The sequence below is a fragment of the Neocloeon triangulifer genome, unplaced genomic scaffold (genome assembly GCF_031216515.1).
Source record: "Neocloeon triangulifer isolate White Clay Creek 2 clone unplaced genomic scaffold, ASM3121651v1 ptg000004l, whole genome shotgun sequence".
In the NCBI taxonomy this organism is placed as follows: domain Eukaryota; kingdom Metazoa; phylum Arthropoda; class Insecta; order Ephemeroptera; family Baetidae; genus Neocloeon; species Neocloeon triangulifer.
In genome coordinates this window covers 3819311-3842177 of record NW_026775547.1, presented here as the reverse complement: position 1 = coordinate 3842177, position 22867 = coordinate 3819311, and the positions used below count along the sequence as shown (strand labels likewise).

The 22867-nt window shown below is 33.2% G+C and overlaps 1 protein-coding gene across 3 annotated transcripts in view; it reads left to right on the top strand.

Moving 5' to 3' along the window:
- LOC132193737 (protein dimmed) overlaps nt 1-22867 on the top strand; it is a 75705-nt gene that overhangs the window by 43129 nt on the left and 9709 nt on the right. Inside the window, exon 1 of one of the 3 annotated variants that reach the window (XM_059614595.1) lies at nt 8584-8829. The exons of 1 other annotated variant lie outside the window; for it this stretch is intronic. The gene's annotated coding sequence lies outside the window, so the exon portion shown is untranslated. Of the gene's footprint in view, nt 1-8583; nt 8830-22867 lie in introns of those variants that run through there. One more of the 3 variants, XM_059614593.1, reaches the window with a different exon arrangement.

The window sequence follows — 22867 nt, the reverse complement described above, 5'->3', positions numbered from 1 at the left end:
CGTATTGGAAACTTATTCTTCACTTAAAAATATAATTATATATAAGCTGAAGCAAATGTAATTTTACTTAAAAACTTTAGATATATCATTTTTTTAAAAGAGCTTATATGAAAATAATTAAAATTATATAATATGTATATTATATGCATAAAATACACATAAATAGTTTAAGGAAAATAATTAAATTTAATGCATAAATATTAGATAAATTTTAATATCATATTATTTTAAAAAAATAATATTATTTTAAATAATTTGTTTTTAAAACTGCATATCATTAACAACTTTAAAACACGTAAACCATTTATTATTTATTTCCTTGATCCTTTATAAACCAGAACAATTTCATAATACCTATCGAGTTAAGCTCTTCTCTGTAGCTGTGGCATTGTGGCGCATCAAGAAAAAAGCATCATCCTCTCTCGCTCTGCTCTGAGAATAAATAATAAGCATTACAGAAGATACTTCTTGGCTCAACAATGGCGTATTACACCAGATTACATCTAGTAATTTAATTTTGAATTAAACACACAATGCGCTGCATCATTTGATCCAAATCGGAGCGGCCGTCTGAAATTATACCACGGCGAGAACATCCACTTGTGAGCCGAACAAGCACCCAATATAGACAAACACTTTCTCAAATTGACTGCATGTTCGGGGAATGCGAAAAAAAAAGAAATACAGAGACAAGAGAGCAAATAATATAATAAAATCTGGTGCATCCCATCTGCAAATTAATCTAAATTGTATCTCTGTCGGAGGGACCCGAGTTCGAGCAACGTGCGGAGAGAGAAAGAGAGGAGTTCAGTGCACCTGGTGTAGTGAATGTCAAAGTCAGGGCCGGTGTGTATATTTATGATTTGAGAGGGAGTAGCACCAACTGCGGGGCCAAGCAAGCTATTTGGAGCAGACTTACCGGTCTTGCTGGCTGATTATCGGAATTATCTCATACCAACGCGGCGACCAACAACACAGCACTTTCGGCGGCGCGGAATTCGTGCTGCCCGCCCGCCTTCTATACACACTTTTTGCCTTTGTACTTTACATTAACACGCCAGAGGTTAAAACCCCACAAACACTGAGAGTGCAACTAATTGAATTTGCGACCACTGACCCAAGGAGTTGATAAAAAAAAAGAAATACGTCAAACACTAGCTTCCTTTTTGTCCTGCACAAACGTTTTGAACTGAAAGCGGGTTTTTATTTGTTAAAAACAAATTTTTTCTCTTTGTTTTCATTATTGCTATGAAAAATGCCAAAAATATAAAAGTGAACCAGCCGTTCCGCCAAAATTTTTACAATCATACCAAAAAAATAGGATATTTCTAATATTTAGGGCGAGCATGGCAAATCTAGCTCCGATCATAGTTTACAAACTTTACACCTTTAGCTTGAAACGAATCGCCTATTTTTCTGGAATTTTTTTCCCAAATAAATAATAATCACGCATCAACCGCAATATATTCCAGTTTTTTATGATTGCCGTAAAATTATATTGGACAAGAATTTAATACAAAATATGCGTTTCCCTGTTTAGAAACAAAAGAATGCGGCAAAAATTTGACACGCCGCGGGCAATAAAACTGCGAGCGTCTGCTCTCATCTTACTGAAAGATAATAACCAGCCTGTTCGTTTTGGTTGTCCAATTCACGTCAGCGACCATTTATATATTTACGAGTTTTGAAAAATAGCACCAGTACGCACATATAAACACATCCCTTTCATTTACAAACCGATCTAAAGCGACTTGAGAAATAAATCAATTAAATTTCAAATCACTTTGTAATCAATTCGCCAGGCCTGATATTTAAAGTAATTTGATACGCTTCAATTTCTGCCGTAAGTCGTTGTTGCTTCGTAAAGGTGTCTCTTTTTTTGAACATCAACTTGTCTGTATATATTTAACCCTTCGTTCGCGCTTTGCATTCAAAGTCTTGTTAAGACGAGAGATTTAGTAATTGCAGTAATGAAATTTTAATGCATGTTCTCGTGAACATCCGAGAGAGTCTCTTCTCTCGTTTGCAGGTGTCCTCGCTATTTGTCATTCCTTGTACAGGCATTCGTTTACTCTCGATTAAATGACTCCGATTACTTTCCACATCACGACGGTTGCACCGACAAAAAATCGCTTGCTGCAGTCGTGCCAGACGCGAGTAATGAGAAGCCAAACGCTGGTCTGCATCAAAATCGCGTTATTTGCGTTATCCTTCTGGAAGTAATATTAATTAAATTAGAGTAATGAGTTGCAATAACGAAAGAAAGGAACGATAATTATTGTAGTTTGTCAATTCAAATTTTATATGTAGATTATTCAATTTAAAGTTTTATTATTTAATTCAGTGTTCTTACAAATTTATAAATATATTTTATTTATTTATATTTATTAATCTTTTAGCAATAATATTGCAATAAAATATTAATTTTTAACAGCAATACTTTTGTTGTAATTAACCATACAATTCAAAAATGCGCCTGTATAATTAATGTTTGTATATTTTATAATGATATCTTATATATAAATATTCAAATAGTCTAGCCTTCCCATTGAAAGTGTATCAATTAGGTGACAAAATTTTAATATGAGGTCTTCTCGGATTGTGTCGGATGATGTTAATTTAAAATTAATAAACAATGCAATTCAATTATTATAATCCTTAAATTACTGATAAACAAGTTTCCAAGATTATGCAATGCACATACACAATTTCAATATTTTGCCGAATTCTTCATTTAGACTAAAAGTGGAGAAGTGCGATCACTTATTAATTAAATCAAAGCATCAAATTATTAGTAAATTGGTGAAATTTGAAAAGCAAATATAATTCTGCTATCGATTTTTTTAATGATAATTGTAAAATGAAGATTCTCTCCAATATCACTTATTTAAAAATTCAAAACATTCACGTAAATATAGCTTGTTTAGGGTCAACTTTTCATCAATGTTGCTGCAAATCAATTTTAAAGTCGTTTATTCCAGTTTATAGTTTTCCAACATTTTGGCATGTCCTCCTTAATTTTAAAATATATTTAAAAAAAAATTATTATACCAGAGTGATTTGCTCTTTGCATGCGGTGGCGTTAGCGAGCACAAAATAAATTCCATTTACTGTGGGAGTGCTATGCAAAAGAGGCATCCGACCTGACAAGTTGAGCAAAATTTACACCGCACGTTTGCCGCGCGTGGGATGCACAGCCTGTCAAACGGGCTGCATAACTTGCATACCGCAACGGAGAAACGGTGAGAATTGCAGATCTTCGACACTTGGAGCTTAAGTTGGCTTGAAAAGCTTTGATGATTTATCGATTTTTTAATTATGTGAAGAGTGAGCTTTGCTGGCTGGACATTATTCAAACTTTTATTATTTTGTATTTCAAGCAGGCTTTTTACCCAAGGGATCACATAAGCTGCAAAAAACCGAAATATTTTTTTTCTGCAATTAATTTCTTTGGATTTAAGGTTAGAAGAAATACAAAATGTTTTTTAATTAAATACAGAGCATAAGGCAGAGTTCTTTAGATCTAAGTTTAATTTCAGGCAGCATGAATTCTTGTTCTATTTTCTCACAAAAACAAAAATTTTAGTAAAAATATTGATGATCAGCTGTTGATTATTAATTATGCAAACTCTCAGGGCAGCATTCAGCATTGCTTTTTGTTTTTCACTACAGAGATGCAGTTTTCAAGCAGGTTTTATATTGCATGGTATTTTTAATATTTTGACCAATATATCGTTACAAAAGTCAGTGAAATTAATGTTGTTTGCATTGTAATATTATGATATTAAATTATATTTAATTATTTCAGTTTTTTTTTTATAAGGTTCCACAAATTAAAGTTATCTGTATATCACTGGAAGATTTTGGTCACGTGTCAACAGTTTTTGAACATTTATAATTTATGTTATTAGAATTATCTACGAAGAAGAAAATATAAATAAAATAATCCGTAATTTAATTAATAATATAATCATGTAAATAATCATTTAAACAAGTAAAATACTAAATATTCATTATTTATTAATATTACAAAATATTAAATTTTTAATAAAATTTCATATGTTATATAAATGTAATCAAAATAATTTAATAAAGGTCAAAAACTAATAGTATACAAATTCAACAATTTATTTATAAATTTTGTATTTTAACAAATTTAATGAAAATTACAATAGATTAAGTGATGCATAAATTGAAAATAGTCTAACAAAAATAGAAGAAAAATTTACCGATGTAAGAGACACATTTTAGTCGACTAGTCCGTTAGATTTTGCAACATTTGATCGAGCTGTACAACCTTTTTGCAGGATGATTGTGTATGATTTTGCGAAACACGAGCCCTCACAAGGTAGTAGTCGAGGCACCGAGCGATAATTTATCCCGCATGTGCGCGCCCAAAGTGTGGTCCTACTGTGCGCGATTATTTATCCGTCGGTCTGCAATTTTTCATTTATCTCTGGGAGCCGCGGAGTTAAATGATCTGGCCGCGGCTGTCAGTCGCTCTGAGCAAATATTTGCCGGTGGTAATTTTGCATGCCTTCGCGGCGGGAGTAGTTAAAAAAAAACGAAGCCCCGAGAAAAAAAAGCGCGCGCGAGAACAAATCGTGACCTGAAATGCTCATCAAAACCAGGCCGCGCAGATTATTTTTTTTCGTCCAAATTAAACAAGTACTTTTTCTTGATTGTTGCGTAAAAAATTCATTTTACGGGCGCCACTTCGGACAGGCGGCTGCTGTTTTCAAATTAATGCAGAGAGATTTTAACAGGTGATATCATCAGGTGAATTTTTTTTAGGACCCTGCGGTGTGAATGTTTGGCAATTTTTTTTTATCAGCGCACCACAAAAATTCCACTTGGTGAGACAGGATTTGAGACGCGGTGGCTTAATTGTTGTCGCTTTTCTTAATGATCTTGTAGGAAAAACGGTAAAAATGGTTATTTTTAGCTGTTAGTTCATCACATGATTAAAAATAACGATTTAGTTAAAATTCCTTTTTATCGGCGCACACGTAATTTTTGTAATTAAACGTTTGCAGCCTCGCAAACGTTTAAAATACCACGATGTAAAGTAAGTGAATTTTATTAATTATATACTGTTTAAAATGATTAGTTATTATTAAACTAATAAATTTACTTTTATTAAATAAAATAAATTATTAAAAAATTTTAAAATATTAAAATTTTTTTAATGCAATTTTTATTTAAATAATTAACAATGATTAAAATTTAATTTTATCATTAATGTCATTTTTAAAAAGTAATATGCGTTGAACGTCATGACTGTATTGGTTACAATCTATAATAAACCTAAAAATTTGTTTGTGCTTTATACCGTGTTAAATTGGATTATAAAATAAACAAATTATAGAAGACTAAATTTGAAGTAATGAAACACACATAATTACAATTATCAATTGTATTAAAAAAATTGTATATCATTCATTAAGCACTTTTTATTATCATTGTTGTTTGAACTGAGTTTTACTTCAAACTAAGACCGGTTAAATATTTTTGATCTCCCAAGTTTTTGCAAAAACCTAATCATAAATAGATCGGCTAATGAAATTCAACACTGAAAAAAAAACTAATTTCAATGCAAATTAATTCCAAATTCTGAACGCCCACGTACTACGAGCAGCGATCGCGCGGTCAGTTGTGCAACATTGTTGCACTTGATCGGCACGTGAAGCAGATTAACGTTTGCTTTTTTCGAGCGGCTCATTACTCCGAGCAGACCGGCTTTCTTGCGAGTGTGTTATTTTTTTCCACGCGCGTGTGCATCCATCTCTGCGAGAACGGACGGCGTGCATTTTATATACGTACTCGTATTTGAATTATTGTAATGCTGCCCCCTGGCATGAATAAAGAGATCATGCATACAGTACATCGCGCTTAATTACAATTATCAAGAAAATGCAGCTTTTCATCTTTCCTGCTGCAGGGAGGGGTTCGTTCGTTCCGTTCAGTTTCGCTCTCCAGCCGCGCGCGAATAAACATGCAACAGGATTTTCTACTAATGCTTATTATTATATAAAGGTTGTTAAACGCCGTGGAAAAAGAATTAAAGGTACATACACTCAACTCGGTTTATTTTTCAATACAAGAATAATAAGCGGAGGATTAAAACGCACACACATAGTCAACGGCGTAATTCTCTTATTCTTATTTCCGTGTTATGTGTTGTGAAAATAAAGAGTAGAGGGAGAATTTGAAAAAAATTCCCTTGTTGTCGAACGTTCAGAAATAATTATAGAATGTAAAAACTTAGTATTTCACCATTTAAAGTGTGGGACTTGTTCAAGAGGAGGATGAGGTGGTGCATTAATTTTTTTTTTATTTAATTAAGTAAATATTTCATGGTGACATGAATTTAAAATTTGGCTTTGCCTCAATGAGTTTTTTTATTGTTTAAAAAAAACAATATCCTGCTCTACATTTTTCGGCTGCAGCGAATTTTAAATTCTAATCACCATGAATCAACCCTCGATCATGAACTTCTACTACAAAAAGTAAATATTTGTTATAAAAAAAAATACCAGCAAACATTATTTAGCTAAGAAATCAGATGAAGCGTTTAAAAAAATTCATATTGTTGCTAATCATGGGATTTAACGTGCTTTGAACACTTAGTTATCTTAAAAAAAGCTTTCGGAATTTTCTAAAAACAAAATTTTAGCAATTTTAGTTGTTAACTTAGACCACGTCAGGCCATGTACTCTGCAAAGTAAACCTGTCCATGAAATTTATTAAGTCTTGTGAATTACGATGATAAATTTAGTAAAAATGGGCTTTTTAATATAAACAAACCATTTATTTTCTTCGGCCCAGAGCAAAGTAAACTGGTCAAGAGACTCTGCAAGATTGGTTGGGCAAAAAAGCTAACTCATTGCTGGGCAATTAAAATTAGAAAGGAAGCCCGTGGTCCGAACAGGTCTTGGTGCTCCCTCTATAAAAGCAGAGCGTTTATTATATCGACGCAAAGGCGAATTCTCCCGCATCGTTGGCGCAATAATGTTAATTATGATTATTGAATTTTACGACTGGATTGAGCCGCGTGTTATAATTAGGCGCCGCAGTTTGCTGATGGGGATACAATGCTTTTATTTCGCAACCAAAGAATAAAAGCTGTTTATTTCTGTAAGTAGAACTAATTATTTTTATTACGCTGCGGCAGTTTAATTTTACTGCTGCAGCTTTTAATTAATGGAACACGATTGATTTGCATCGACGATAACTGGATTAATATTTTTATTTAGTTGGAATGCACGACTGATAAATAATTTTAGTTTTAAAAAGTTCATAGTAACGATGGTGTAATTTATCTCTGCTATATAATTTACAAAATATTGTAAAATATAGGTTAAAAACCTTGCATTATTTAGAAGAGGTTTTTAATTTTTATAATTTTCACCAGCAGGGAAAAATAAAGTCTCATAAAAATCACCGCAATGCAGCCGTCAAGATTTTCTTACCGAATCGCGAATCAATGAAATTCCCTACTATCTGCGTTAAAAAATTTTTCGGTTTCCAAGTTAAAAATCACAGAACATTTGACTGTTTTTTTTTACATTTTTCCCTTTTCGGCTCGAGATGGGCAAGTAGGTTTAATTTGGAACATTTTTGCTTCCAAATTAAGCTTATGAGTTTTAGTAAGTTGTTTTCTATAGGGCTGCCTGCCAATTCTCTCTTCAATGTGATTTTTCCTAAAATAATCTTTGACCTGTTGTGAGAGAATCAACAAATAGTATTTAATTGAATAAATAAAAATTAACAAAAAAGGAATATGAAAGTTAATAATTCCTCTCCCATTAGATTTTGCAGAGAAAATTTTTATATCGCCAAATTTTTATTTTTCAAAGCAAGAATAAATTCTTCTCAATTTATTCATTATTCAAAAATTGAAATATATTTAATTTGTTTAATCATGGTGATTGATGATTCTTCATTTGGGGGATTAATAATTAATATGCACAAACAAATATTTTAATACCAATTTTGCATTTTCCCATCAATAGCATGAAGGTGCGAAATTCCTGTAAAATTTGAACTGTAAGATAAAGAATGAATAAATAATGCTAAGACAATTAATTTATAGAATCAATGCAATTCAACAATTCTTAAAACATTTATAGGATCAACAGTGAACCATTACAATTTGAGATTACTTATTCTCTGAATACTTTCCTTATTGTGTTGAATACCTATAAAATATTTAAACAAAACTTTAATTAGTGCAAGCTGTCTAAATATTATCAATATTTACAATTATTTATACCATAAATCAATTGATAAGGATTTAAAAAAATTTAAAATAAAATTCAGCAAAATTAACAGATAAAAATTTAGAAATAAATATTTATTTATTTCATTTTTTAAAATATATTAAAAAAAATTAAACCATTCTTATAAATTGCAATATACAGTGTTCGGAGTGTTTGAGAGAAAGGCTGCTGGGCTGCAAAAAGTGCGGTGGCGGTGCAGGCAGGCATTATTATTGGGAATGTGTGTTACGGTATCAGTGGTCGCGATAGCAGGTTCGCGGGCCGACCATCAGGCGGCGCACCTGCGGGCCAGGGGCCAGGTGTTGGCGTCACGTCACTACCTTGGCGACCGCCGCCGCGCAAACACCACCACCTGGGCCAGGTCGCGCGCGTCACGTGTGCACCGACCAAGCGCAAGACCGGCCTCCCCGCTTGACCCCGCGTGACTCCGGCCGGGTTCATCACCCCGCCACCAACGGCCGCCCCCGCAGCGGCCTTGACCTTGACCTCGCCGCAGTCCCCGACCTACGACTTGTGCTGCGCCGAACTGACCCTCGCCAAGTTGCAGGTGAGCGTCCTCCGATTATTTATTTGTTATTCCGCGATTTATGACACGGGGGGGACTTTGTTGCGAAAAGTGGTAATCGGCTTTGCTGCTGCAGCGAGCCAGATTTATATACCGAGTTTTGTATTTATTATTCTAATGAAGAGACACGGGGATTATATTTAATTTTGAAAACTGGTTTCCCGACTTTTGAGCACCGGTGTTTTCATTTCTTTTTTATGGCCCTACAGGTTGCTAGGTGGGTGTGGTTATTTTTAAAAGAGGTTTTTTTATACAGGGTGATTTAATTTTTTAAATTATCTCTGCGAACTGTAAAAGAGAACGGATTCGTCATTTTTCATTACATGTATTTATTTCTCTGTTACAACTTTCAATGGATGTACAGTTTTCTTTTTTGAAATTTATTTAAATTCATAGGTGAAAACAATTTAACAAAAGCAAAGCGACCTATAGCATAATAAATATTAATTTAACTTTTTAATTAATTTTAATACTCAAATTTAATGGTCATTGATAATTTTTTGTTTTAAACTTTATCTTTTTGTTTTAAACTTTATGTTGGTTTATTTTTAAATTAATACGTTTAATGGTAAAATTTTGCAGATTTTTATTGCTACATTTTTTTTAAGAGAGAATTCCATTTACAAATTTTTTTATTTTAAATTTATAAATTTATATATTATTTCTGGCAGGAAGATGTACAACTATAGAATATATTTGACGTAGTTAACATTTACTAGTAGTCTGCGGACTCAAGTTCAGTTAAAGGTTTAATTTATTTAATATTCAATTTCTCAATAAATGATATAGGAAGCAATCAGCAATTATTTTCCACTAAATTTAAAACATGATTTTTTAGAAGATTGCGAGTTTGCTTTCTTTAACTTCTTATTTTAACTAAAAATTGATGACCTACATAAAAAAGATATGCAAAATAAGTTAAAAAAAATTATATCTTGCTCTTTGAAAATATTTTGCTTATTGAACAGAATTTAAGATTCCAGATAAATTTGGTTTAAAATTAAATATATCTCATGAGATAAAATGAAATCTGTCATAAACCAACAGAGAACTGGCTCATGGCATTGTTATATCCAGCACAGTCTAGTGTCTGCTGGTGCTTATAACAAAAGCAAATATTTGCTGAATCCTCCGCGGATTTATTTGGCAGCCACACGTGCATAGACGCGGGTCAGTCTCTCATCAGAAATTAGAAATACAGTTGCGAGTGCCGCTTTATGAATGACGGCCTCGGCTCGCGCGTCGTTCACTCTTCACTCGCTGTGGCCACGCAAGTGCGCCAGGAATGAATGAAGAATCATGTATGTTTGCCGTGCAGTGCGAACTGCTATCAGCCGTCATCTGAACAACAAGAAGTGCGTAATCAGATCGTGCAACTAATTACTCTGCCGGTGTGCTTAAGTAAACCTCATTCAGCGCGCAGCTTTTTTGCACCAATTCTCAAGATGGGAATTCACACGTGGACCAGTCGTGTTGTGAATTCTCATCGTTACACGGCATTAACAAATTTACTGCGTTAGCGATTTTAAAAAATGCGTTACACTTTTGACAAAGTGTTTTGTCACTGTCTCATAAATTTAAGTTCAAACCTAAAGATTACAGGACACAAAATTTAAGTGCTTGGTAATAATTTTTTAATTTGAATGTCAAATTTAAAATTACAAAAAAAAAAAAATGCTTTGATTAAATTTCTTGATAATATTCTACTACATCATCACAATGCTGAAATATTTAATTATTTTAGTTTTAAATTTTTGCAATTAAATAATTTTCATTTCTTAAAATAAATATTTTATAATTTTGTTTTATTTCTTATTCAAGCACTTTTGGATTTTATGTAACCTAATTATAAATTACATACTTTTTTTATATATATTAGGTACTCATCTGTAACAAAAATAAGCTCTCTTTAAGGAATCTGGATTCTCGTAGCTAGGCTTTTGACGTTTAATTCACTTTTATAGCCTATATATTTCATACACAATAATTCTTATAACATAAATATTAATAAAACTTGTGGAACTGCCAAACTAAAAAGAAAGGTCAATATTCTTTGGATAAATATAAACAAATTAATATTGTAATAATTTTAAAAGAAAATACAAAAAACGATTTCTTGAATTTAGCAAAATTATTTAACTACAGCTTCAAACATGACTTTATTCTGAAATCTTCATAGCAAAATAGAAATTTGACATTATTTGCACATTCCATGAGAAGAAAAATTTGCTAAAAAATCAATCTCATGCAGTTTTATAAAGAATTACCCAAAGCTAGAAATTGATTTTGGTATTCTTAATTTTATTCGAATTAGCTATACATTTGTCTTTGCAATTTGATTATGTACATTTTGAATATTAAACTTTTATTAAAATAAATTAACCTTTCAGAAATTGTAAAAATTTGCATTGAATTCCAGCCCAATTATTTGTTAAACTGGAAGAGGAAGTGAAATAAGGACAGCCTGATTACTTGCGCCTCCAGAAAGTGAAATTGCGCGAAACTGCGCGTCAATTTTTCAAATAACAGAGATCAGGGCCAGAGCACAGAGGCTGTGTGTGCAGATAAAATAAGAGCGCGCGGTGAGGTGAGCTGCGAAAAGCTGCAGGTTGTAGGCGAGATTTCTCCTTGCCGGTGCTCTCGTGATCCGATAATTAAAAATCAAAGTTGTAAGCCCGAAACGGCCGGCCTATCAAGCGGCAACTCTCACTTCGTTTCCGAATTTCTCTCTCGCTCCCCTGAGCGGTAAAATCTGAAGGCAGGAGCACTCGCGAAAAAAAAATAATAAATCCGTGGCAGTAAACAAGACACGCCGGCGGCGCGCAACATAAAAGAGGCATGCAGCGTATAAAAGAAAGAAAGAAAGAAAGACCCAAGCGACGAACGAGCGAACAGCAACCGACATCCTGATTAGCGTAATCGCAACATTCTATTTTGACCCAATTCTCGGCCCACGAGCCTCTTCTTCGTTCGCTCGTTCGACCGTGATTTCGTGTTCGAGCTCGCATCACCTGTATTTTTTTTTCTTTTTTGTGCGCACCGAAAGTCAATCAATCAGAAAAGCAGCTCTCCAAGCTCCATTGATTGGAAATATTTTCTTAACACATTATACACTCTCACAGTGAAGGGGTAAAGGTCAAAAGTGTTCAATTCGAACAATAGAATAACGTAAATATTTTGAGGGAAAAAATGCTTAGAATTAACGGACAGGCAGAAAGGAAAAAATAAAAGGAAACCGGAATCTTAATTGGACCATTCAATGTTTTATTTGATAAATAATTAATTTAATTAACTAAATCTGTATTAAGCTAAAAATATAGATTCAAAAAGTGAAGGAGCTTTGAATAATCAAATTTAATATTGCTAAAGAAATGAACCCCACCTAATAAATAAAATAAATTTAACTAATCGCACAAAAAAAAGTGAAAAACTTTCAATTTTGATATTTTTATCGAAGTAAACAAAGCTATATTCCAAATTATATCTTTTTTATTTAAAAAATTTGAGGCTGGATTTCAAATCAAAACCGTCATGCAGTGAGATTAAAATAAACCAAATTGATAATATTTATATTATTATATTAATTAAAATTCCATTTCCGATGCAAACAATGATGGAAACAAGTTATGCTAAAAGGAAAAATCCATCATTTTATTTGATCAACTAAAATCTATAATATTAGGAAAGCTGATAATTTGTTTATTGCAATTTTATAGCCCTCGTTTTTCAAAATCACATGGGAAGTATGTCTCGCGATCGAAATTCGTGAAAGTTAATTCTCTGCCTTATTATGGGAGAAACGCTGCGTGTAATAATTAAGTCTGTCTGGACAGACGAGGCCGATGGGAATATCTTATCTATACGGTGGAAACATCCCGCATATCTCTAATAACACAAATTTTTAATAACACTTTATGCGTCCGGGTTTGTTTCGTCCGAGCAAGATGAAAAGCGGCTTATGTAAAATCTGGATCCGCCCCCACCAGCCAAGCAAGCATTTGCGCTCAAAGAAAATTTATATTCACGCCGACTCTGAAAAGCAGGTACTGCATTAATATATTATAAACGAACGCCAACATAATATACCGTTGATCGTGCAAACCTCAAACCAGATTCCTGACGATCGGCGAGCAAAAGGATACCCTGGCCTGCTTGAAATGTATTGAAGCGGATGAGACTCGCTCTTCTATTCAAATCACTCTGGAAAGCGTGAAGAAAATATAAAAGATGGGAGCATAGTTTTCAGCAGTAAAATGCGATGAAAATAGGTGGCTCGTAAAAAAAGTAGACAATGCGTCTTTACTTCTAAATAGCTAAATCTTTCCTGCTAAATGCACACGGATGTGCAAATTTTGCATACCAAAATAATGTTTTAATTTTGATTTAATTTCATCTTTTAATAATAACCGGTAATTGTAGGGAATTTGTAAAATACTGAAATTAAAAATTTGATGCTCGAAGACCAAGCCATGATGATGTTCTTATTATTTTTTGAAACTTTTAATTTGCTGATTAGAAAATACAGGACCTTCAAAATTTAATATAATAATTTTTAAAATATATTGCAATTTGATATAAACAAAGATTAAAATATATTAAGTACAAATTTATCTCAACAAATAATAAATAAAATAATTATATTTTGATATAAAAATATTAAACAATTTAAACTCAATAAAATGAGCAATATAATTTGTTTATTTGTATTTTAAATTATTCTAAATATACTTTACAAATAAAAAATCTTTATTTAGTGAAGAGAGGCTTTAAAAAGTTTATACTTTTAATTTTTTTTGTGATTAAGATGCTGTCATCGAGGAGGATTAAAAGCTTTGTGCACTGTTTGATTGTCAAGTAAATGAGATCCGTCAGGTCTCCTTTGCAAGCCGATGACAAATTTCATGTCTTGAAAGTTGAAAAACGACGCCACCATGACGCTTATTAGCATAACCATCGTCGAGCAAATTAATTCCCGGCGCACTCGCAGCACCGAGCGAGTGCCCACGGCTCTGCCCAGCCAGCCAGTTGAACGATTTTAATTAATTACACCCCAAGCTGCGTTTAAAACTCGAAAACACAATAACATTATTCAACCTACTTGTCGCAATAAAATATGATAAGTGCATTGGCGCTGGGCGAGGCTGCGCGAGAGAGCGCCTAATTGTTTTATATTCGAGGGGGCATTGAAGAAAATCTCGGCGTGACCCAGAAAACGCCGGTGCACCTCTCGATCCGCCGCTTTTTCGCTGCCATTATTCGCTCTCTTGAAATTTCGCAGAGTCATCCAAGCACTTTTATAAGAACCGATGCCGTTTTGTGCATTGTTGATTTGTCGCGAAATTCGTTCAGCGCGACAAGAATGTTCGACTGGAACGTTTGAAGCAAAAAATTGTATATTTCGGTCGGAGTATTTTGGGAAAGAGCCTTGAGCTTTGTCCTGATCTGCCAATTTCACACTTGTTTTTATCACGATGAAATTGTTGTGATTCGTTACTCATTCCATACTTTAAATGTTTAAAGATATATATTTTACAAAAAAGTAATTTACTCCACTGCAGTATTTATCTTCTTCTTTCTTTGAATATAAAAATTAATTATTTTAACATGTAATAAATTTTAATTTAAAGATGAAAAAATAAATAATAATGTTATTTTGAAGGTATTTTAATCATAAAAATATTTAAAGTTATACAATTCAAAATAATGAATTAACAATTTTATATCCTTTTTATCTCTTACTATTTTGTTTACTGCGGATGATAATTTTTCTGATACTTAAAAAATAAGCAAATAATTAATTAAAAGACACATATTACATGATATGTGAAGTCCCAAAAAGGAAATCTCAAAAATTGGTGGCTGGGTATAACGGGTTATAATGATGAAATTTAAATGAATTTGATATATATTGGAATTTGCATATCAACTAGTCCAAGATGTTTACTGATTATGCAGCATCTCCTGAAAAACTGAGTATTGCGAAAGGAAAAATTTAATTATTCTTATCAAACTTTTCCCGCAAGTATTACATTTGCGATTAAATTATCTTAATTAAAAACCGAATTTAATATTAAATAAGCTGCGCCTTCAAAACTCAAGCCAATTCTTCTTCTCCTTCACGTTTGAATTGACGTCACTGAACGCACGCTAATAAATTAACAAATAAAACAAGAAGACGTGTTAACCCGGGCAGTTGGCAATTGGACGCGAGGAGCTGCTGAGGACTCAGGAGTGATAAATGACCGCTTTTCATTTAAAATGCTCCTTCAGCGGCGCCCTTTTAAATCCAGAGGTGTTTATTTGAAAGCTGCTGCTTTTTATTATGCCTTCCTTATCTCTCGTAAAAGTTGTTATATATTTAACTCAACTTTGGCACTTCTTGCCTTTTCTCGAAATCATTTCTCGTCTGCTGCTTTAATTGCAAAAGCATAAAATCGATCGATAGCGAACCGTGAAAGCAGTCGTGAATTTTCTTCCGAAGTGCAAACGGCACGCGAGAATTTTAATTTACAGTGGCAACGAGCAGCTTATACACGGTTTTGATTTTAACTTTGCAATCGCTCGACGGTCGCAGTGGTTATTAAGGCATTATGTTGAAGCATTTATTTGTCTACTCGGCGGGAACATGGAAGCATAAAACGCGCATTTCACATAATGTAAGGGACGCCGCATACATAGAAAGAAATATACGCAGTGCAATTTACTGCATGTGTGCGTCTTCAAGTGAAATCTATATTTAAATTAGCAAACGCAATGATACACTCAGGAGTATTTTAATTTTGAAATTTATTTTGTAATTATTTGCATAAAAAGAGAATGATTTAAGGTCTATTTTTTAATTTAATTTAATGAATTATTATTTTGGACTCTTTTTGGTTTCTGTGTGATGATTTCTACTCTTCAAACATTTCCCACAGATTGGATGTTAATTTTAAGCGTCTATAAAATTTTTCCATCCTCACAATTAATATACGTCCTTGTTTTTTCCCGAATCGAATCTCCAATTTTCCCTGTTATTTACAGTTTTCACAAATAAACAGAAACATCAACGTCTTCTACGTTTCGCTGGTATTTGTTTTTTAGTCCATATAACAACGTCAACAAATCAAATCTAGTGACGTCACTAATCTACAATAGAGGACGGTTATCCGTCACTGTCAGGGAATTTTTCCGCAACACCTGCGACTTTATCAAATTCATGTTCCTGCATTTTTCGCAGCAAATTTGGGCGTCCAGCTGCGCCTAGCTGGACGCAATTTACTATTTTTACTTATCGCGGTGTCCGGCGTGCCCTTTTACGCCGCGGATTTCACTGCGCGGATTGCCAGAAATATTTCACACAGAGTCATCGACACACTTGCTTAAGAGTCGAACAACGTTTTCTTTCTTTCCTTCAAATCGCAATTTAATGTGGTGCTCATGCTTTGCGCATTACTTTTGACGTCTACATTTTCAATGGAAGCGGCTCGTTAAGCAAATAAATGGCCTTGCGTGCACATTGCAGATAACTATACACGAATTTATTACTACCGCCGTGATGTGATAAACACATAATCAAAAACGAACGGTTTGAAAGATACTGCACGAGATAATCGCACGTTCTCGCACATGTGTTTGAGAGTTTGGACAAAAAAAATCGCAGATTTTGATAAGAATGAAGCCTCTTAACAGCTGGAGCACTTCAACTTTACCTTGCCCTGGCGTTGTTTAAGATTGCAAAATTTGTATATCATCTTTTTATCAAATAATCGTGCGTGTCTGCTCGCTTTTTAAGTATCTTCTCCATCTTAATTATTTGTTATCGGTCTGATATTGACTAGGGCATGTTTTGCTGCCCGAATAATTATTAATATGTAAAATCTAATTAAGACAATTAATAGTTATAATTTTTTTAAGAATTATCAGTTGATTTATGTAACATAAACTAAGTGTTTTTAAATTCATCTTCAATCTTCAAAGTAAAGATAGAAATTATTTTGATAGCAGCGGTGATGAATGTTTAATCTTGAAATCCTTTATTACTATTGTTTATTTGTTCAAATTGTTACAACACATTGTTTTCTTCTTTGTTTTCAAAGAAAATTTAAGGATATTTTGATCGTAATAATGAATTAACTTCTTAAATTTATACGCCCTGGGAAAATTCGTAAAATTTTCAATAACTTGGTTACCCTAATTTAAAATCTGTGCAACAATATAATAAAAATTTCTATTTTTAGAGGCTCCTAAATAAGGAATTGCTGAAAAGTTGTGTTTGTTAACATAGATGTGAATTAGAAATCCTTTGCTGCATATATTTTTTCCTTACAATTTCAATTTTTACGTTCTCAAACCGATGCAATTAAATTCATGGGAAATATTTTTCAATCCTAATGCGCTTCAAAATCATCAACAATATCTATTTTATGCAGACTATTATTTCAAGACTTATTTTTTAACTTTGAAAAATATCAAATTCAGACATGGCAATTTTTCGCATTACTATTTTTCATTCGGCTTCTTTTATTATGAAAACAATTACGCACTTCCATAATTATAAGACAAAAATGTATTATTTTGATTAATTCCAACGTTGAATGATGCGAGCAGATCTGGAGATTCTGGCGGTTCGCAGGTGTTACAATCACACACTCGATTTTTCAATCTGACACTTTATACTCGGAACGAACAGTTCAAGTCAATATACCGAACGAACAATGATTGATTGAACGGGCGATATGTTTCTATTAATAAGCTGCTCTCTCTGGAATAAAAGTGCGCACAATGGCAGGCGGCTCTTGTACATAAAAGTATCAATCGAATCACACACTCGAGAGCGAGAGATTTATATACAAATATCAATGGAGCCTTGGCATCGATTGCGAGAGCGAGTGTCGATCTTCATAATAGGCAGTGACAATGCACCATTATTGGCGTTCGGAATGAGGCGTGCAGACGTTCATTAATTCATTACCTCGGCAATCCGCTCCGCCATAAAAAGATCAACGGCGCGATATCGGCGGCGTGTATCAGCACCTTGGAAAAATTGCCACCATAAATTATTGCGCCATCTGCTTATTCGAAATAACATCCCGCGCTTTTCCAATAACACATCTTTTATTATTATATGTGCAGAAAGAGATGCTTAATGCGGTCATTTTTCTGCTTAATTGCTCTACCCGTGAGTGACAAACGTGACATGCAATTATGCTAACAATGGCATGCACATGAGTTATTGCGTGCAATAAGCAGCCACCATTCAATAAATTGTATGAAAAGAGATGACAAAAAGCTGCTGTTTGTTGCCGCACAGAAATGGACTCGACAATTACTTTTGCACTTTAATGAGAGAATGAGTTTTTTTGTTGGAAATTAATGGTTATTTACAATGAAATGGAATATTTGCTTATCGAGTTAGATTATAGATTATTGTCACCTGCAGAGCTTGACTGATTGAGAGGCAATGAAACTTGATCGATGAGTGCAGCAATGTAGCAGTCTCATTAATAAAAATGTTGATATTCATTCTCTTGAAGCGGAATTAAGTATTTATTCTATGTTTAACAATGCATTTAAAGATAGTCCTTAATTGTAACCAATAAACTGGAGAAAAAGATTAAATTAAAAAAAAGACAATACAGGCTTAAAATTTTTGATTAAAAAACACATCCTAGGACTCAATATTTTGAAAGAAAATTGGTGATAAATTGATTTCATTCCAAAATTTATTCTAAGGGATTCCCATTTTAAAAATCTTCACATAAAAATCGTAAGTTTTCTTGGCAAATATAATTTGATAAAAGCATTTATGCATTTTATTGTGTGTGAAACCTTGAAATCAGCGAAATCAGAAGAAATAAAAAATTAAATTTGTCACAAAAAGTTAAAAAATTTTCCCCAAACTATAAAAATATCTGAGCAAAAGTTATTATTCTGAAAAAATTACCAAAAGTCAATTTAAACAAACACAATTCGCTTAAGTCTCAGAGTCCAGAAATTAGCAAAACTAAAAAATAGTTTTTGTTCATAAAATTTTAATTTTTAATATTTTGAATTATTTCCATAATGAAAAAAACCTAATATTTCTGATCGCAAATTCAGGACTTTGACCCAAAACTCTCACTTTCAACGTCCTCAATTTCCATTAGAGCATCCGGAATAAAAATTAGAGACGGATTTCCCCAATTGATCGGTTGCAAAATTCATTTAGATGAGCTGAAGAATTAGGTCTGATGCGTAGTTTTTAACTAGCAATTAAATTTTGCTTTCGAAGAGGAAACTGGTGCAATTTTTATTAAACGGCCAAGCCCCTGGAGGTATGTTTGGGAACCAAAAAGTGCTGAGCACTTTCTTTCCATATAATAGAGTAGTTCGCATTCAAAATTTGTGCAGAGCAAGCGAGAGTAAACAAAGAGAATATCCGGCAGTAAAAGTGCCGCCGAAGCGCAACCGAGCTTTTACCCGGAGGAATTCAACGTCTCATCAAAATATAACATGCAGAACGCGAATTCACGTGCACTGGAAAAGAGGCTCGAGAACTGAAGTTGTTAAAGCTCGGCGCGGCGGCGGCTGCGGCGGATCCAGTTAGGTCAGATGCGATGTTATGCGAGATAGATATTCCGAGGTATAAAATGAAAGGGCGGGGCCGATTGTGGTATTCCTCGGGCTATGACGGCGAAAGCAGAGCACACACACAATCACCGCCATAATATACCTTTATGTATGTGAGCTGCAGGTTTTGTAGATTGAAATCGCGGCAGCAGGAGCAGCCAGCCTCTCTCTCTCTCTCTATCTCTGTGGCGCGGCCTCCATTTAAATTGGCCGAAAAATACTTTGAAGACTTCTTCGCTTCGCCAATGCAGGGCCTTTTTATCGGTCGGGCGACATCAATAATTTCTCTCCCAGTCGTCGTGACTTTTCAAGCCTGTCAACCAATTAAATGCGCGTGTGCATCTCATCAATCAGTATAGGAGTGACTTGACCAGGATTTGATTTTGTCAAATCATACAAAGCAACGAATTTGATGCACGATTGTAACATGAAAGCCTTCGGTCCTCAGCCTCTAACGGACTGTGAAATATTGCAGTTTTTTAAGTATGCAGCCATAAAAATACATAAATTATTAATTTTATATTATATATGTGGATTTTTTTCTATTTGGCAGTTTTTACTATTTAACGTATTAAATTTAAATTAAAAATTCTTTTTATTAGCATTAAAAGTTATAATTATTCTCATTACTTTGCTCCCATTTTTATAATTTCAATTTTCTACTTCTTTATGATCAAAATAAATTTGTGGGCTCAGGGGTGCTTTAAATTTACTTGAAGAGTGACTAATTTACTTTTTTTTCCTGGCGAAATCTTAGATAATTCTAAATAAAATGAATTCCTTCTATTTAATTTATTATGCATTAAAATTGAGCCCTGTGTTTGAATGAAAGCTTAATTCAATGCTAATGTACAGGAAAAGTCTCTAAATTTATATGATTCATATTTCCACGATTATTACTCTAATGGTGTCTGCAAACTCAGCCTTGAAAACTAAATTGACAATAAGATCCAATATTTATTCCAAGCAGGCAAGCGTTATTTTTTGTCCCTTCTTTTTGAGCGGTGCTAAAAATAGACATAATTTTTTATTAGTATTTGGGCAAAGGAGCATCCACGCCCAAAAGAAGCTACAAAAAAATCGCCCAAGGTTACCAGCAATGCTGGTAATAAAAGTAAAAAAGAGGATCCCCTCTATGCTCCGGTTGTATTAATTTCCAGTATGTATTACATCCATTACAGGTCTGCGTATTTTTAGGCGCGACATTTTCTTCATCTAATAAATTGGTTCATATCAGCCTTGGGAATAAAAAAAAATGTAGCACCCTTTGAGAAGAAAAACTGGTTCGTTTTCGGCCGACAAATTAATTATTTGATCGTAAAAGGACAGACAAAAGCAAAAGGGTTCCGGACTTATTTGGTGCGTGCGAATATCCGCGAGCAGAGCAGGTTGAAGTTGTCCCGCTCACTCGGCCAGTCTGTTCACTTTTGCGGATATACAGTTACCAAATTCACACGAAAAGAGCAGTTAAATTAGAACAACAAGAGAGATAAAAGCCAGACATATACATGAGAGCTTGTAGAACATTAAACATTATAAACACAAATTTTTTTCTAATGAATCAATTTTATTATGATTCAAAGGCTAATTTTTATAATTTTATTTTACAGAGTTCTCAGACTTTTGTTATTTATTTATTTTTCATTTTTTACTTTCAACGACAGATTATTTTAATGTACATATTTCAAAAATGCATTACTTTGATTTGTAGATGTTTATAATTAATTTATTAATGTAAGAGGATACAAAATTTTTATTCTGTGTTTCTAAATCTTAGTTCACGTCCACCATATTTGCATTAAAAAAATTAAAACAGCATTTATTTCCTTTAAAAAAATTCTTTGTGAAATAAAGTACAAAAGCTTAATTTAATTGATATTTTTTTATTATGAACTTTAATAATTTGGCTACAGCTAAACAAAATATTAATTTAATTTTATAACAAATTTTATGCTCCAAATTTGTGGATATTCCCAGCCCACGCGTGTCTGGCAGTTGAAATGGTTGTTGACTCTTCTGTCTGTTGAACTCGCGCGCAGTACAAATTTTTATTGCGAATTTGGCAAGACGGGGTGCAATTCAGCCTTGCCTGGCCTTGCCCGCCCATTGCTATTCCAATCGCGTGCGATTCGACGGCCAACGAGGGCGGAGGAGTTGGCAGCCGGTTTCGCCCAAGCAGTAGGTCATCGCCTCCTGCAACTTGGGTGACCGCGTTCGGACACCTGTGGCGCAGCTAGGAAAATCATTCAAAAAGCAGCAGCATCCATTAGCGATTAATCATAACTGGATATAGAGAGGCTTGTAGTATTAAAACATAGAATATTCACTTAGTTGGGCGGAATGCTAATCACACTCGACTTCTACGAACGTATTATGCAAATTCGCTCCACATTTTTTAGCCGGCTATCTTTGGTTCGATCTTTTCTCGAGCAGTTAATCCCTCCGCGCTAAGGACGAACGAGCACGTGTTTCAATTTAATTCTTTATCCCATCAAGAACCAAGTTGATTTCTGCGTATGGGACCTTACGAAATGCTAAGAACTGCGCTGTCTCTCGCCGAGGTTGACGGGCAGTTCTCCCGGATGTGGCAAGAAAGGATTTTTTAAAATGGTTTTTGAGGCGTAGAAAAAAAACGCAATACGAGCTTGCTCAAACCTGGTTTGTTACATATTATTTTACAAGAAAATGATCAATTTCATAATTTTTTATCGCTTAATTTATTTATATGATTAAACTATTAACTTGAATTTTGATATATCAGTTGTCTAAGGAGAAATGATGATATTGATAATCGGTAACAATTTCTAAAACTACTGATGCTGTTTAACATAATTTATAAAAAAAAAAAAAATAATAAGAAAAATTGCATAGTCTTGCATTTAGGGGAAAAAAACAGGAAATTTTAATTGATGATAGTGTTTAATTATTAATTTATTTAAAAAAACTTGAAAAAAATATATATACTTGGTTTATATTTAAAAATTAAAATAATTAATTTTATTAAATTTAATTTTTGTTAAAGTAACTTTTAAAAATAATATGTACTTAAAGAAATGTAAAAACATATTTATTTTCGTGTGCTATTAATGCATCCTCTTTCAAACACCTTTTATTAAAGTCATCAAATTTATTGTGTAAGCCTTCACACACAATTCTTCCGATTCTTCGAAGGTAATTAAAATTGGGGTTTTCTTTTTGTGGAATTTTAGTAATCAAAAATAAACTAATTATAATTATACACACTAGAATTATAGATATCTTCAGCTAAAAATAAATTTAATGATCAACGTAAAGTATTATCATTTTAAACTTTTGTGCAATTTAATTAATGGACAGATTTATTAATAAAAAAAGATTAAAAGTGATAATAATTAAAAAAAAATTGAATTGTACATTAAATTTGTAATAAAACCCGTTTATAAGCTCTTAT